The 17,469-nt window shown below is 44.1% G+C and overlaps 1 long non-coding RNA gene across 1 annotated transcript; it reads right to left on the bottom strand.

The window, feature by feature from the left end:
• Positions 1 to 10,641: 10,641 nt before the first annotated feature.
• On the bottom strand, positions 10,642 to 12,649 carry LOC145551187 (uncharacterized). Its single transcript, XR_014087033.1, has 2 exons — positions 10,928 to 12,649; positions 10,642 to 10,840 (listed from the first exon to the last, which is right to left on the bottom strand). It is a non-coding gene; the product is annotated as an uncharacterized LOC145551187 (long non-coding RNA).
• Positions 12,650 to 17,469: the final 4,820 nt, after the last annotated feature.

The raw sequence follows: 17,469 nt of genomic DNA, 5'->3' as shown, positions 1-17,469 counted from the left end.
GAGGGTGGAGGTGGAGAGAGGTGGAGGTGGAGAGAGGAGGATGGAGGTGGAGAGATGGAGGTGGAGAGAGAGGATGGAGGTGGAGAGAGGAGGATGGAGGTGGAGAGATGGAGGTGGAGAGAGGAGGATGGAGGTGGAGAGAGGAGGATGGAGGTGGAGAGATGGAGGTGGAGAGAGGAGGATGGAGGTGGAGAGAGGAGGATGGAGGTGGAGAGAGAGGATGGAGGTGGAGAGATGGAGGTGGAGAGAGGAGGATGGAGGTGGAGAGAGGAGGGTGGAGGTGGAGAGAGGAGGATGGAGGTGGAGAGAGGATGGGAGGTGGAGAGAGGGAGGATGGAGGTGGAGAGAGGAGGATGGAGGTGGAGAGATGGAGGTGGAGAGAGGAGGATGGAGGTGGAGAGAGAGGGATGGAGGTGGAGAGAGGAGGATGGAGGTGGAGAGAGGAGGAGAGAGATGGAGGTGGAGAGAGGAGGATGGAGGTGGAGAGAGGAGGGGGGAGGGGAGGATGGAGGTGGAGAGAGGAGGATGGAGGTGGAGAGAGGAGGGTGGAGGTGGAGAGAAGAGCAGGGAGGGGGGGAGAGGGAGGGGGGGGGAGGATGGAGGTGGAGGAGGAGGGTGGGGGAGGAGGAGGGTGGAGAGAGGGGGAGGTGGGGAGATGGAGGTGGAGAGAGGAGGATGGAGGTGGAGAGAGGAGGGGTGGAGGTGGAGAGATGGAGGTGGAGAGAGGAGGATGGAGGTGGAGAGAGGAGGAGGGAGGTGGAGGGAGGGGGGGGGCGGGGGTGGAAGAGGAGGATGGAGGTGGAGAGAGGAGGGTGGAGGTGGAGAGATGGAGGTGGAGAGAGGAGGATGGAGGTGGAGAGATGGAGGTGGAGAGAGGAGGATGGAGGTGGAAAGAGGAGGATGGAGGTGGAGAGATGGAGGTGGAGAGATGGAGGTGGGGGAGGTGGAGAGAGGAGGATGGAGGTGGAAGAGGAGGATGGAGGTGGAGAGATGAGGGTGGAGGTGGAGAGATGGAGGTGGAGAGAGGAGGATGGAGGTGGAGAGATGGAGGTGGAGAGAGGAGGATGGAGGTGGAAAGAGGAGGATGGAGGTGGAGAGAGGAGGATGGAGGTGGAGAGAGGAGGATGGAGGTGGAGAGATGGAGGTGGAGAGAGGAGGATGGAGGTGGAGAGATGGAGGTGGAGAGAGGAGGATGGAGGTGGAGAGAGGAGGGTGGAGGTGGAGAGATGGAGGTGGAGAGAGGAGGATTGAGGTGGAGAGGAGGGTGGAGGTGGAGGTGGAGGTGGAGAGATGGAGGTGGAGAGAGGAGGATGGAGGTGGAGAGAGGAGGGTGGAGGTGGAGAGATGGAGGTGGAGAGAGGAGGATTGAGGTGGAGAGATGGAGGTGGAGAGAGGAGGATGGAGGTGGAAAGAGGAGGATGGAGGTGGAGAGATGGAGGTGGAGAGATGGAGGTGGAGGTGGAGAGATGGAGGTGGAGAGAGGAGGATGGAGGTGGAGAGATGGAGGTGGAGAGAGGAGGATGGAGGTGGAAGAGGAGGATGGAGGTGGAGAGATGGAGGTGGAGAGAGGAGGATGGAGGTGGAGAGAGGAGGGTGGAGGTGGAGAGATGGAGGTGGAGAGAGGAGGATGGAGGTGGAGAGATGGAGGTGGAGAGAGGAGGATGGAGGTGGAGAGATGGAGGTGGAGAGAGGAGGATGGAGGTGGAGAGAGGAGGGTGGAGGTGGAGAGATGGAGGTGGAGAGAGGAGGATGGAGGTGGAGAGATGGAGAAGGAGAGAGGAGGATGGAGGTGGAGAGAGGAGGATGGAGGTGGAGAGATGGAGGTGGAGAGAGGAGGATGGAGGTGGAGAGATGGAGGTGGAGAGAGGAGGATGGAGGTGGAGAGAGGAGGGTGGAGGTGGAGAGAGGAGGATGGAGGTGGAGAGAGGGAGAGATGGAGGTGGAGAGAGGAGGATAGAGGTGGAGAGATGGAGGTGGAGAGAGAGGAGGATGGAGGTGGAGAGAGGAGGGTGGAGGTGGAGAGATGGAGGTGGAGAGAGGAGGATGGAGGTGGAGAGAGGAGGATGGAGGTGGAGAGATGGAGGTGGAGAGAGGAGGATGGAGGTGGAGAGATGGAGGTGGAGAGAGGAGGATGGAGGTGGAGAGAGGAGGGTGGAGGTGGAGAGAGGAGGATGGAGATGGAGAGAGGAGGATGGAAGTGGAGAGATGAAGGTGGAGGTTGAGAGAAAGGGATGGAGGTGGAGAGAGGAGGATGGAGGTGGAGAGATGGAGGTGGATAGAGGAGGATGGAGGTTGAGATATGGAGGTGGAGAGAGGAGGATGGAGGTTGAGATATGGAGGTGGAGAGAGGAGGATGGAGGTGGAGAGAGGAGGGTGGAGGTGGAGAGAGGAGGATGGAGGTGGAGAGAGGAGGATGGAGGTGGAGAGAGGAGGTGGAGAGAGGAGGATGGAGGTGGAGAGAGGAGGATGGAAGTTGAGAGATGGAGGTGGAGAGAGGAGGATGGAGGTGGAGAGATGGAGGTGGAGAGATGGAGGTGGAGAGAGGAGGATGGAGGTGGAGAGAGGAGGGTGGAGGTGGAGAGAGGAGGATGGAGGTGGAGAGAGGAGGATGGAGGTGGAGAGATGGAGGTGGAGAGAGGAGGATGGAGGTGGAGAGAGGAGGATGGAGGTGGAGAGATGGAGGTGGAGAGAGGAGGATGGAGGTGGAGAGGTGGAGGTGGAGAGAGGAGGATGGAGGTGGAGAGAGGAGGGTGGAGGTGGAGAGATGGAGGTGGAGAGAGGAGGATGGAGGTGGAGAGAGGAGGATGGAGGTGGAGAGATGGAGGTGGAGAGAGGAGGATGGAGGTGGAGAGATGAAGGTGGAGGTTGAGAGAAAGGGATGGAGGTGGAGAGAGGGAGGTGGAGAGAGGAGGATGGAGGTGGAGAGAGGAGGGTGGAGGTGGAGAGGAGGATGGAGGTGGAGAGAGGAGGATGGAGGTGGAGAGAGGAGGATGGAGGTGGAGAGAGGAGGGTGGAGGTGGAGAGAGGAGGGTGGAGGTGGAGAGAAAGGATGGAGGTGGAGAGAGGGAGAGATGGAGGTGGAGAGAGGAGGATGGAGGTGGAGAGAGGAGGGTGGAGGTGGAGAGAAAGGGATGGAGGTGGAGAGAGGAGGATGGAGGTGGAGAGAGGAGGATGGAGGTGGAGAGAGGAGGATGGAGGTGGAGAGATGGAGGTGGAGAGAGGAGGATGGAGGTGGAGAGAGAGGGAGGGAGGTGGAGAGAGGAGGATGGAGGTGGAGAGAGAGGGATGGAGGTGGAGAGAGAGGGAGGGAGGTGGAGAGAAAGGTATGGAGGTGGAGAGAGGAGGATGGAGGTGGAGAGATGGAGGTGGAGAGAGAGGAGGATGGAGGTGGAGAGAGGATGAAGGTGGAGAGATGGAGGTGGAGAGAGAGGGAGGGAGGTGAAGAGAGGGAGGGAGGTGGAGAGAGGAGGATGGAGGTGGAGAGAGGAGGATGGAGGTGGAGAGAGGGATGGAGGTGGAGAGAGAGGTATGGAGGTGGAGAGAGGGAGGTGGAGAGAGGGAAGTGGAGAGAGGAGGATGGAGGTGGAGAGAGAGGAGGATGGAGGTGGAGAGAAAGGAGGATGGAGGTGGAGAGAGAGGAGGATGGAGGTGGAGAGAGGAGGATGGAGGTGGAGAGAGAGGAGGATGGAGGTGGAGAGAGGAGGATGGAGGTGGAGAGAGTGAGAGGGATGGAGGTGGAGAGAGAGAGAGAGGGATGGAGTTGGAGAGAGGGAGGATGGTGGTGGAGAGAGGAGGATGGAGGTGGAGAGAGGAGGATGGAGGTGGAGAGAGAGGAGGATGGAGGTGGAGAGAAGAGGATGGAGGTGGAGAGATGGAGGTGGAGAGAGGAGGATGGAGGTGGAGAGATGGAGGTGGAGAGAGGAGGATGGAGGTGGAGAGATGGAGGTGGAGAGAGGAGGATGGAGGTGGAGAGATGGAGGTGGAGAGAGGAGGATGGAGGTGGAGAGATGGAGGTGGAGAGAGGAGGATGGAGGTGGAGAGAGGAGGATGGAGGTGGAGAGATGGAGGTGGAGAGATGGAGGTGGAGAGAGGAGGATGGAGGTGGAGAGAGGAGGATGGAGGTGGAGAGATGGAGGTGGAGAGAGGAGGATGGAGGTGGAGAGATGGAGGTGGAGAGAGGAGGATGGAGGTGGAGAGAGGAGGATGGAGGTGGAGAGATGGAGGTGGAGAGATGGAGGTGGAGAGAGGAGGATGGAGGTGGAGAGATGGAGGTGGAGAGAGGAGGATGGAGGTGGAGAGATGGAGGTGGAGAGAGGAGGATTTAACCAAAAATCCACCAGACAGACGCGCCTGGAGTTTCTGCTAAAATTTAAGTTTTTTATTCAAAGACACTGATGTTATTTTTTTACTTATATGTGATTTTAGTCCTTAAGATACTAAAATTTCCACTTAACTTTGTATTTCGGTTCGTCTGATGATGTAATTTTTAAATATGAATTGATTAATCTTATTAGTTACTCTGTAAACTTTTACCAAATACTGTTTTACTTTTACTGAGTAATTTTTTTGTTTCTGTAGATGACGACGTTTTGTGACCAGGTTCAAATTCACAATCATTTCCTGCTTTTTTCTGGGTTGACTGGCACATTTTGGACCAGAACCTCATGGTTTCTATAAAGATGATAAAGATTATTGATTGATTGATTGATTGATCACTGTTTGACCAGATGAAGATGGTTGCTTCAAGCATCTACACAGTAAAAATGCTGGTGTTGAATTAACACCCAAAAGTGTCTATATGTGTCCAAGTCAAGTAACACTTTTGAAAGTTTTAAAAAATTAACAATTGGCCTATAATACTGACTGGGTTTAAGAAAAGTATTGTTTTCAATATTTTCCACTGGATTTGATTGATATTGACATCTTATGGGTCAATTATTTACTTTTTTAACACCACATTATGTTTTGTGATCAACACTACACTGGTGTTACTGTTAATATATTTTAACACCAGCACCGGTGTAAATGTTAACTCTGTATTGTTGAATTCAACACCAGCTGACTTGGACACATAAAGACACTTTTGGGTGTTAATTCAACACCGGCATGTAGAAGTGAAGATAAACTGGATCATCTCCTCCGTGGTTATTATATAATAATCTGATTTCATCGTGTTGAACCGAAACGCTGTGACTTTCAGCAGATGGAAATAATTTTGCTGATTCTGAGTGAAAACAAGAGAATTTTGTTCAGATTTAAGAAAAGATGGACGTATGGCTTTGATTGGTGTTTTATTTAAAAGTATCTTAAACACGTTTGCAGCTGCTGAGCCTCTTCAGACGTCCGACTCTCATCTTCACTTCAAAACCCAGCGGCTCAAATTAACTCCAGCATCAAAGATTGTGTTTGAACTACAGCGACAAAAAGGTCCAAAAGATTTCCTCCCTTTGATTAAACCTCGATCTGCGCCTGAAGCGTCTCGGCTCCAGAAAGGGAGAAAAGGTTTTGTGTTTTTAAGACGATTTCCTCGGTGGATCCGGACAGCAGAGCCGCTTCATTCAGCTTTTATTCCATTTAGTTGTGAAATAACCAAAAAGCCAAAAAAAGTGTGAGAACATCGTTGCATCCAGTCAAGAAGAAGAAATCATCATAAATATTTTACTGCATTTCTAAAAATATTTCACACCGTTGAGTTACAGGCTTTTTATTTTATGTTGATGAAGTATTTAGGGTAAATGTTTGTTCCTGTATTTCCTCCCAGATCTTCTTCACTTCCTGGCTTCATGATGAAGGTTATTCATGACCAACAGTTTTATAATTAACGAGAAAAGTTAACTCAGAATAAACAAGTTGAGTTTCGTTGAGGATTTAATCCACCAAATTGATTTTCTATTGAAGAGGATTGGGGCCGATCTGGTTTTTATATCAGGATTCAGATTTTTTTTTTTTCTAAAAAATTTGACTTTTTTCATAATTTTAACTTTAATCTCAAAATTCTGAGATTAAAGTGAGAAAAATTTACAATTTTCTCAAAATTTTTACTTTAAAGTAAAAATTATGTCATTATATAATTACATTCAGAGTTTGTGACTTTAAGACACAAAAATTGACTTTCTCACAATTTTGACTTTAATTTCAGAATTCTGAATTTTTCCTCAGATTTCTAACATTTTTCTAAAAATCTTGACTTTCTTCAAAGTTCTGACTTTTCTCAGAATTGTAACTTTTTTTTGCAATTTGGATTTTAATCTCAAAATTCAGATTTTTGAATTTTCTTGGAATTAATTTTTTCACAATTTTGACTATAATCTTCTGAGAAATGTTTTTTTTTTTCCCCAGTGGCACTAATCCTCTTCCATACACTCTCCTTCAACACGCCTGAACTATAAACATTATTTTTTACATTTTTTAAACCATTTTGAGGCGAATAATGGGGCCAGTTTTCAGCTGATGGAGAAAAGTCCCAGGTCTCTGCAGTTACTGAAGCAGTGGAATAGGAAACGAACCTTGAGAACCTGGCAGCGTTTTGCTTCCTCTTCCCTTTGTGTGTCGGTTGAAACTCAACCATAAAGCCTGGCATTGAAGAGCCACTTTAAAACTCCCATCAGATTCGTGTTTTGCGTGTTTTTGCCTCCTGACCCTCTTTCCTTCCTCCTCCTCCAGTTCGGGTCTCGGCAGCCGTGACCGGTTCAGATTCACGCTCAGGAAAATGATCTGAAACATGTCGGGTTCATAAAGGCCTTTTGTTTCCGACTGTCTTAACTCAGAAAGCCGTCAGTAAACTAAAAGCTAATGAGGATGACATTTTGCCTCCCTTCTTACAAAACGTTTTAGCCACAAATTGATTTTCTCACAAAAGCAGATGGATAAAATCTTCCTGGTTGTTTTCCACTGCGGCGGTTTTCATTCAGGGCCGAGGAGCCGCGCCGCGCCGCGCCGCGCCGCCCGTCTGGACTCTAATTAATCGTCTGAAAGCCCTGCAGACAAAAGGAAACTCAACCTGAATAATTAATCAAAGCCGGTTTAGTTGTTAGTGCGCCCAGGACCAGCAGTGAGGGTGAATTAGATGATTAAACGTTTCATAAGGCGTGGAGGCAAAGATGAAGGAACAGCTGCAGGTTCGTGGAAGACATGAGTCCTGGTTTTATTAAAGCTTTATGTGCTTTACCTGTGTTCTCCGCAGGCTGTAACCTTTAATCACGACTTTTTGATTTTATATCTGGTGATTATTGGAGGATCATCCCTGACCTCAGCTGAGCCCCGTCATCTAAAAGTCTGTTGAAACTCTGTCGTGAATTTTGTTGCAACTTTTATCCTGAACGATGCAGTAAAGAGGGTTTTTGTAACCTGGCTGGCCTTCAAAAAACTCTGCTGAAGTAAGTTAAGGTTCAGTTTCAGCTTCCAGACTTTTAATACTTTCTTTTCACAGAGAAACGATTAAAAAGTTAGTAATAAAGTCCTAGAACCAATCTGGAAACAGATTAATAAAACCGACCCGGTTAGCAGGAACCAATAAACCGCGGTGCGTTGGCTGGGGGACAGAAATGTACGAAACACACCGGCTAGTCCCGTTGGTCTCCACACCAGTCCAACTGGACCATAAAATAGAGCGGTGTTTCTCAAAGTGGAGGCCACGGCCCCATGAGGGGCCGCTAAGGGGCAGAAAGGGGCCTCAAGGAGTTACTGGTAAGATTTAAAAAAAATAAAAATCCTTGAAATTTGAAGCTAACTAGTAATTTAAGCTAGTTCTAAGCTACCAGCTAATTGTAAAAGCTTCTAGTCGCCCAGGTGCCACTTCTAATGCTAAAAGCAACTAGCTACCTTGCTCCAATGCTAAAATGTACTAGCTTCCTAACTACTAATGCTAAAACCTTTTTACATGGCTACTAATGCTAATGGTTACTAGCTACCTAGCTGCTAATCATAATAGTTACTAGGTATCTTCCTGCTAATGTAACATTTTAAAAAGTATCTTATAGCAGCATTTGTTGTTAAATGCTGCTCTGTAAGTAAACTGAAGCTAATGCTAAAAGCTACTAGCTCCCTACTTGCTGATGCTTAAGACTGGTTGCTACCTATTATTTCTAAAAGCTACTAGCTGCTAATGCTAAGTAAGTCAACATTTAGCTAAGTGTTTGGGCTCCGTTTGCGTTTAACTGTCGCCAGATGTATTAATCTACAGAATATTTTCCGTATTTGACTGGTTTGTTTAGTTAAACGACGGGAAGATTTGAAGCCCGTTGGTCATTTTGACAGGTTATAATTAACACCCTGGTCTGGTGCACATGGGCAGACATTGTAGACTTTACGCAAAGATTTCATCGTAGAGGCAACTAAAATCAATCAATAAAAAATCCTTACTGAATCTATTTCTATCTATATTTACTGAAATAAAAGACGGTGCAGAAGTCAGTGAAACCATAACATGCGCAGCCCGCTGCAAAGAATTAAACTTGACTCACGCAGCGGTTTTAACAAATGGAGCTGATGATGTTACACTCCTGCTCCCATAAGGTCAGCGGCTGATGTAACATCTGTTCGTTTCGGAGAAGCGAAAACAAGGAAAAAGATCCTGGTAAAAGCTCACAACCGGACCGCGCAGGGTAAAACACTCAGAGTTCAACTGATTGGTTTGGATCAGGCAGATACAACTGACTGATGAACTAGTGCAGATTTCTCTGCAGATGCGAACCAGGAGGAATTTGTGAGGTTGTGCGTTCAGACCACAGCAAGATAAGTGACAGTAATTTAAGTGGAGCCATTTAATTTAATTTATTATAAGTTATTGGGGCCACAGTCAGTGGTTTTTGTCTCTATGGAGAAAATGTTAGATGCATTTATCAGCTTTATATGTGATGGGATCTGGATTCACGGTTCAACTAGGTGAATATTAACTAAACCCCATAAAAATGCAGCTAAATAGCCTAAATAATATGATTATAACTGACGGGTAAAAATAGTACATGACTGATTTTTTTTTTATGCTGTCGGTCAACATGACGGATAACAAAAAAAGTCTAGTGCGACCTCTGGGCTAAAATAACTGAGCAGTTTATACCTGTTGTTGTTTTTAGCATCCAACTTCTCAATCTTCTCCTAAATCGTGTTTCACCTGCTCGTCTTTAAATATAATTAAATCCTCTTCTCGTTTTGGAAGTTAAACTGATAAATTTGTTAAATCTAAAATAAAAGCTGACATTTCATGTTGTTCTGCAGCCACAGCGGTTTGTATCGGTGTAGTAGTGCTATTATCATACAAAAACATTTTAAGACATGGTGCCCTTCAAGTCTAAAGTTGTGCTTTATGGCTCCATTTGACATAACATTTCGCCTCTTTTATATTTAACTGGATTTTCTGCCTCCAGTTCCTCTGTAAGACGGCCAAACGTCGGTGAAAGGAGTCTGAGGCTGCAGGTGGATTTCCCCTCTAATGGTCCGGTGGAGGGCATATTTGTGTTGTGTGGGATTCTCCATCCATGACATCCTCCTCCGTCCTCGGCCGTTATTTCCCGCAGAGTTTCTCTCCTGCCGCCGTGAGCCGAGGAGAAAACTTTGATGTTCGCCGAAGCGCCTCCACTTCAAAGTTCCTCGGAGTGGGATTAACTCAGGAAGGAGATTACTGTAATTGGGGACCGTGGAGGTGGAACAAAAGGTTATTCTCTCTGAGAGAGGTGGATGCTGTACAGTGAATTCACTGAAAACACACATTCATGCAGGACATTACAGGAAAAAATCAGGTTAATCCAGCAATTCTATAAAAAGCCTCTTTGGATGACTTTCCCCAGTTTGTATCTGAAACATAACGAGGCAGGACACTGTGGAGCGGCTGTTTATTTAGGAGAGATAAATACCTTAATGGTGCATTAGTGCTTGGCTCACAGCCGTCACCGTCAGCTCGGCTGAATTATTTGTGTAGTAATGATAAAAAAGAATCCCTGTCTAGTTTGTGTTCCTGCCTGCAGAGCTGGAATCTGCATGAACAACGTTTTCACATCAACAAAGGGTTCGACGTTTCTCACCTCCTAGTTGTTCTCTAATTGTTATCATTTAGATTTTGCAATTCTCTGTCTCATATTAGTTAGAATATCAATCTGTCGTCTGCACCTGCTTATAAAAGGCGCGGGAGAAAAAGATTTTATTTAGAATCACAATCAATTCAAAATGATCGATTTCAAAATGCGGTTTAGTTGATCATCGTTGAAGCTCCTACTTGCGAGTAAACTGCATATCGCATTTCCCGTTCACTCGGCCACAAATACCAAAATAACGCCACAGAACATGAATCCTCCAGGCCACCAGGGGGAGTCGGCCAACTGATCATATGGGTCATGAAGTGGACGCAGGATGTGGTGAAAAATGATGAGTTTTAATGATAATAATCCAAACAGAACAGCACGGGGAAACGGGCATCAACGGGAACAGACGACAGTATGACAAGGATCCGACGACGAACACAGAGAACAGGTGAGACTAATACATGGGGGTAATCACGGGAACGAGACACACCTGGGAGACAGTCACGGGGAAAACGCAGAGACAGGACTCACAGGGAACAGGATCACACAGAAAACTCAAAAATAAACACGGATCACGACAATATGGGACTAGGCTCTCAGTAAAGATGGGACACCGAGGAGAAAGTTGAAAGGAAGGAAGAAATTATGTTTTACTTCATGTTTTTCACAACGTTATAGGTCAGCAGCATGTTTACATTGATTATATTACCGACTCCAGACTCCCCCTAGAGGCCTGGAGGACTTTTGTTTAGTGCACAGGTGTCACTCTGCAGTCCTGGAGCGCCGCTGCCCTGCAGCTTTTAGATGTGCCTCTGCTGCCCCACCTGAGTAGAATAATTAGGTCGTTAGCAGGACTAACTGATCTACACAAGGCGGCGGTCATGAAGCCATGTCACTCCAGTGTTTCGTACCTGCGGCACATCTAAGACCTGCAGGACACGGAGGACTGGAGTTCGACATCCCTGGTTTAGTGGATCTAATTTGCAGCATTTTATACTTGCTGTTGTTTTTGCAGCATTTTCCCTTCAGCTCTTACTTCCTGTGGTTCCAGTTTTTTTTTTCTCTCTTGCTGTTTGTAGATTTTTGCTCTTATTTTCTGTATTTGCAGCATTTTTTCTGTGTGTGTCTGCAGCATGTTTTGAACCTGCCGGTCACCATAGCAACCGTTCCATTTTTCTCCTAAATACACGACAGGAAGTAAATTTTTCTTCTTGCAGTTTGTGGAAGAATTTAAGTCGATTTTTTTTGTGTGTGTTTTTTGTTGTTTGGATCAAAACGAAGAGCATTTGGAACAAATTTTTAAACTTTGGTCACTTCCAGACAGTCATCCTTCACAGGGGAGTAAACTATGAAAAACCTGGTGTGTTCTGTGTAGAGACGATACACACCTGTAAATTATGATGTCACCAGGTGAACCATCCAATCACTGAACAGATCGTTAGAACAAATGGCGTTGAGGCGCCAAAACTTTCTCCAGCTGAACAGAAACTGAAGTTATTATCTTTGGACCTAAAGAGGAACGCTCTAGAGTTATAGATCTAGAGTTATAGAGTCAACACGCAGCTTCAGTTATCACAGATAGAAACGAGAGATCAGGCTGACCTCTGACCTGAACCCTCAGAGCCACATAAAGACGATTCCAAACCCGGCCTTCTTAAATGAAGAACATTTCCAGGATTAGAGGATTCATAAGTGAAACATTGATTTGATTTATTGGATTTTGATTAAATGTTTATTTCTCTTTCATTTGGTGGCAGACTGCAGGAAGTTTCTATGATGTAAAGCAGTTTCAAATTGTGAAAATGTGCCATCAGAATAAGCCTGACTCATGGGAAATGTTCACGTTTAGCTCCTGATGATGGAACAAAATGTCTCCTTCTGTTCCTGTTGGCTTTTAGCTGCTGCTGTTTGTAAAAGATGTTGGTTCTCATGTCTACAACTGAGTCTGATTGTGTCAGACTCTAAAGTTTAACAGTTTAACTTCTTTTAGATGCTGGACAGATTTTGTCAGAGCTGAAGACCTTCTTTTTTTAAAAGTTTTTTACTTTCCTGATAAGATGTTGAACCTCTGCTGCTGTTTGGAGGTTTGATGAGGAAAGAGGAGAAATCCCAGAATATTTCTGAGAGCAGAATAATCTCCTCATTATCACTTTATTTTCTGAGCCTCTGAATCTGTGCAGTGAGCTGTTGAGCAACGATTTCTTAATTGTTGGACTGGCTGCAGACATTATCAGCTGGTTGAATTCCTAAATGATTTCTGCGCTGCTTGATTTCCACCCAATGAGCTGTTCGTGTGTGAAAACACTGAAAACCAGGTACTGGTTCCGATCCGCCCCTCGTTGGCAGTACCAGCTCGGTGAGGCGGGATCCGGATGGAGAGGAGGGGAAAAGCCGTCTGGATCTGAATCCTGTCGGCACGTTTAACAGTTTTAATTTGTAATAAACTGACTGGGAGGAGCTGAATTACTAGAAGAAGAAACAGGAGATCTGCTGCTGCTTTTAATTTAAAACATCAACCGCCATCTTGGATGTGAGCAGGAGAAAATTACAAGAAAAAACTTTATTTCCATATCGTAACTTCACTGCTGTAATATTAACTCTTTTGGTACCATAATGACATTATTCTTGTATTAATACAGCTTTATTCATATATAAAATTACAACTTGTTTCTGTTTATTTTGCAACTTTATTTTCATATTATGACTTTATTGCTGTGCAACTTTATTGTGGTGATATTATGACCTTATTCACATTTTTTGTTCTTCAAAAAAGCTTTTTTCTCAAAATGATTTTCCTGTAATTTTATGTATTTATTCTCTTATTAAAATAACTAATAATTTTCTTTTTAAAAAAAAAGCTTTTTTCTCAATAAAACAATTTTCTTGTTGCTTTATATATTTATTCTCACAATGTTATGACTTAATTTTTGCTATAAAATCATAACAAAAGAATCTCCATCATAGCTTATCGCCATGAAACGTTTAATTTAAATTCTTTGATCCGTTTAAATCTGACAAAAGCAGCAAAAACAGAAGAAATCTGTAAGAGGAAAGCAAACTCTTGAGGTTGAGGATGTAAAAGCAGCAGGATAACTTTTTTAATCAGTTTGCGCCTTTCCGCCACACCGGAAACTGATTCCCGTGTAATGGCCGCCGCCGGAGCGGTGGGTCCTGGAGTCCTGCTGACCGTAAAGCTGAGACCGAACAGCTCAGAGGAATCACTTAGTGCGGTGGGATTTAGACTCTGAGATTTTCCTCCCGACCTGTTTGAGATTCATAGCTTTGGGATTGGACTTTAAAAAGCAGGAACCAATTCCGGCGCCTGTCTGCGCCTCGTCCTCCGGAAACCCGCTGACGAGTTTGGCCTTTTCAAAGTCCGGCGTCACGAATCAAGACCCAGAACAACCGAGACAGAGAGACGGAGGCCGTCTTCACCGGAGAGAGCCATAAAACACAGACGGAGCTGGATGGAGTTAATAAATGTTAAATCTGGAGTTGGTGCGTTTCTCCCACTCATTTCAGGCTTTTGCTGCAGAAACTTTCACATCCTCTTAAGAAAGCAGTGAATCATAAAGTTCATAACTAATGTATCAGAGTTACAAATTTACTTTTTAAAATTATTAATAATGAGTATTTGTGAATTTCATCTCATTCAGTTATTTTTATTTGCTGTTTTGTTACCGTTTCCTGCGGGAATCGCCTTTCTGGGCTCTGCCTCGTTTGTGCCTCCGGGGCTTCCGTAGCCCCGCTGAATGTGAGTCCAGTTCGCTGTTTTCTCTATGGATGTTGTTCACGTTGGGTTCTCTAACACATGTTGTGTATTATTGTTTGTCAGTGTGCTATGTAGAAGTTTTGACCGTTATTGTGGGTTTTTATAAACAGTTTTATTGTAATTTTCTATTTTTTGGCGCGAACAGCCTGCGCTAGTCCTGCGCAGCTCGGTTTGAATATTGTTTTTATTTTCACATTTAGGGCGGAAATGCAGGGAGAGTCGAAGACGAGGGTTATAGATCTGTTTCTAAATCTAAAATCTCACATTTCCCGTCATGCATGAACTGTAATATCACAAATATTATAAAATTCATCCCAGAAAAAAATTGTGACGAGTAAAAATCTAAATCTGATTTAGATTCTGGTTCTGAAGGATTAATCAGATCAATCGTCAACTAATTTAGTAATCGATTAATTCAGGTCTTTGCTTCCTGAATAAGAGAAAGCTCCACTTTAAAAAGCAGTCTGTTGAATATAAATGAGATAATTTTGAATATTTCTGTGTGGTCAATTTAAACGTGACTGCAGGCTGACCTGCAGCTTTTCAGCTTCTTTATTTTTGTCTTCAGTCAGATTTTGTTCCAGTCTCTCTCTCTCTGTCTGTGTGTGTGTGTGTGTGTGTGTGTGTGTGTGTGTGTGTGTGTGTGTGTGGGAAGCTGCTGACGGCTTTTCTTTTCTCCTCCTCCTCCATGTTGTGCTGCGGTCTGCAGGCAGCTTCTGCAGCCAGACATCTCCACTGCTCATCTTTAAACGCAGATTCCATCTGTCCTCTGCTTTTTATTACCGTCATCATTTTAAACCCGACGTGACAAAAAAGCAAACGTAGACAGATTTATATTAAAATCTCACTTCCTGTTTAGACCAGAACCAGACACGATGAAACTAAAATTTATGGTTCTGTAAATCTTAGTAACATTTTACAGATTGGAGCAAAAAAAAAAAAAAATTTGCTTTTTTATTCACAGAGGAATCGGGAACAAACTGAACTATTTCTAATCTCACTTTTACTCCATTATCTGTTTAACATGAGAGGAAAATGGAGATTTAATTAGTAAGACTAAAAATCTCACAGATCAAAAAGAAAGGAAGCTGTAGACCCCACACATGCTGGACACAAAATGTTTAAATTTTTACCATCAGGGTGGAGCTAGAGAGGACTAGTTGCAGAAACCTGTTGCCATGGAGACAGTTTCTTCCCAAGTCAGATTGATGCCGTGCATGTATGCCGTCCTCTTGCAAAAACACCATAAATTCATATATAATTGAAATAAGCAATGAACAAACTAGTCTGTTAAAAATGTTATAATTAGCTGGTGCTTTGTTGCTCCTTTCTTGTCAGAATAGATCTATAGATCTACACAAACACATTCATTAGAAAATCATTCTTGGGGAATGAGATTCTGCCTATTTTAACCTATCAGAGTGGTCCGTTTTTTAGGGGCTCTGTCGCTTTAAATTCAAATAATCTGCTGCTGGAACTCGGCTCGTGTTGCTAGGTAACGGGCGGAACTCCACTGGGGGTTGCTAGGTAACGGCGCTTGTGGAATGTGACTCGACAGTCGAGACGTTTTTTGAAACGGCTTCTTTTCGGACACCAAAAAACATGAACTTGTTGCCACATTTTTTTTAAGCTGCTTTTATGAGCAGCTGAGAAACAAAATGGAAGTAAAATACGAAAAGTGAATTTTGCTAAACATGTCCCTATAATGTAACTTAGTGTTGTGTAATCGTTGGCTTTTTTTTACCCACATGTACCTGCAGATCACCATCATATAACTACGCTACAATTCAATGCCGACATTCAGTACATATTTCTATGTAATTAAATAAATTCAGAGTCTTTATTTTAGCCTTAGCATCTCCTGCTGAAGAGCATCCTTTGAATTCTCTGGAGCTGAAAGCATTCGAACAACTGGAAAGGTTAAAAACAGCAGAGAGGCGACGACGGCGTGATCACTGCTTCACTCCGAGTCTGAACTGTTCTGCTCACAATGCAGGATTTCTGCTTTTTACACCATCTTTCTACAGTAAAGGAAGTTTGTTAGGATTTGGCAGCAACATTTATTGAAGCTCTTTAAGTTTTTACCAGAGTTTATGGAGGGCAAAGCCTGAAACAGCCCAAAAACACCAAAACGTACTAAAATTTGGTCCAGTTTCTAGTGCAATTATCTTGGTACACTTAAAAAAAGACGAAACCAAATCATAAGTAACTTTTTAGCAAGATATAGGAGCTTCTTTTAAGCCATAATTCCTTAATACAAATTTTTAAAAAGTACTGGTTTTAGTTATAATGTGACATTTTATGGTAGCCCATTCCTGCCATGAAGAAAAAATAAAAGCCCAACAGAGATTCAAAGCCATTATTGTGAAATACCTTTGGAAATATTACATATTACATCAAATGGACAGCTGTGTATATCTCAGACAGCACGCTAACTGGGGGGAGTGGGGGACAAAACATAGTTATATCTTTGGACCTCATAATTATGAAAGTCACAATTTTAACTTTCTATTGGGATTTTTTTTTCATGGCAGAAATGGGCTTCCGTACATTTTTCCTTGTAGTAAATGATCTGCCACTGGAACGACTACTTTTTCATTATATTAAACTTTTTATTGACTTAAAACAATCTTATCTTGCTGAAAAGTTACGGTTAGTTTTGTCTTATTTCATCAACATATTTGCACTTGAAACTAGAGGAAACACTTGGTAAGGTTTTGTGTTTTTACAGTGCACCTCTTCCTGCCGATGTTAAATCTGTATCTCAGTTTATCTGTCTGGTTTTTGAACAAATGCTCTGAAAGCTGCGCTGCGTGTTTTATTCAGCTCTTCTCTTCCACTGCGGCTCTTCGTGTCTATTAGCTGAATTTTTTGCCCATTTTTCTTGGCAGGATGTATTTGACTCTCTGGCTGAATCAGATCCTGGACAGAAGAAACAACAATCCTGGTGATGTCATCGAGTTGAAGCAGAAATTCAGAGAAAAGCCCAGTTCTCCTGCTCGTGTTTCACAGCAGGGAGTTTTTATTCATATTGATTTTTTTAAAGCTTTTTCTCTTAAATGAAAATTCCCCTTGGAACTTATTCACTTTGCATGTAACATTATTTATTTCTCTAGAGTTCTTACATTGGGTTTAATGACTGCAGCATTTAGGGAATCTTCTCTTTCTAACTCGCTCTTTGTGCTCCAGCCCTGTGACTTTGCCGTTATTCTCTGGTATATTTACGGTTAAACTTGAGCATTTAGGAGTAAAGCCGTGAACTTTAGCTCGTCTGCAGCCGGCTTGTCGCTCTCGCCCTCCATCCACCTCCCGGTTTCTGTGAAAGCTGTAACATCTGCCCTGCTGTCCATTACGAAGCGTTTTATTCCGCTGCTCTCTTCCCATTAGTGACCTGCAGTGGAGGATAAAATCCTGCAGACGGGATTCTCTCACCGTCACGATTAAACGTCTTAGACCTTTTTCTCTACGTTTCGATTGGTTATTTTCTGTTCGCAAAGTGTTGCCCAGAATTTTTGTTTCTTGTGAAAATGGTTTATACACGTGAAAAAAGACAAAAATAACTTAAAGTAACTTTCCAGCCAGACACAGGAGCTTGTTTTACATCGATTAAAAGTGATGGAAAAGTGCTTGTCCCATTGGCAGATTATGAAAAAAAGTCGTTTCATCTACTTTAATTATTTA

This window comes from Poecilia reticulata, chromosome 3 (assembly GCF_904066995.2).
Source record: "Poecilia reticulata chromosome 3, P_reticulata-male-v2, whole genome shotgun sequence".
NCBI classification, from domain to species: Eukaryota; Metazoa; Chordata; class Actinopteri; order Cyprinodontiformes; family Poeciliidae; genus Poecilia; species Poecilia reticulata.
The sequence above is the reverse complement of the archived record's forward strand: the minus strand, read 5'-3'. Positions and strand labels throughout refer to the sequence as shown.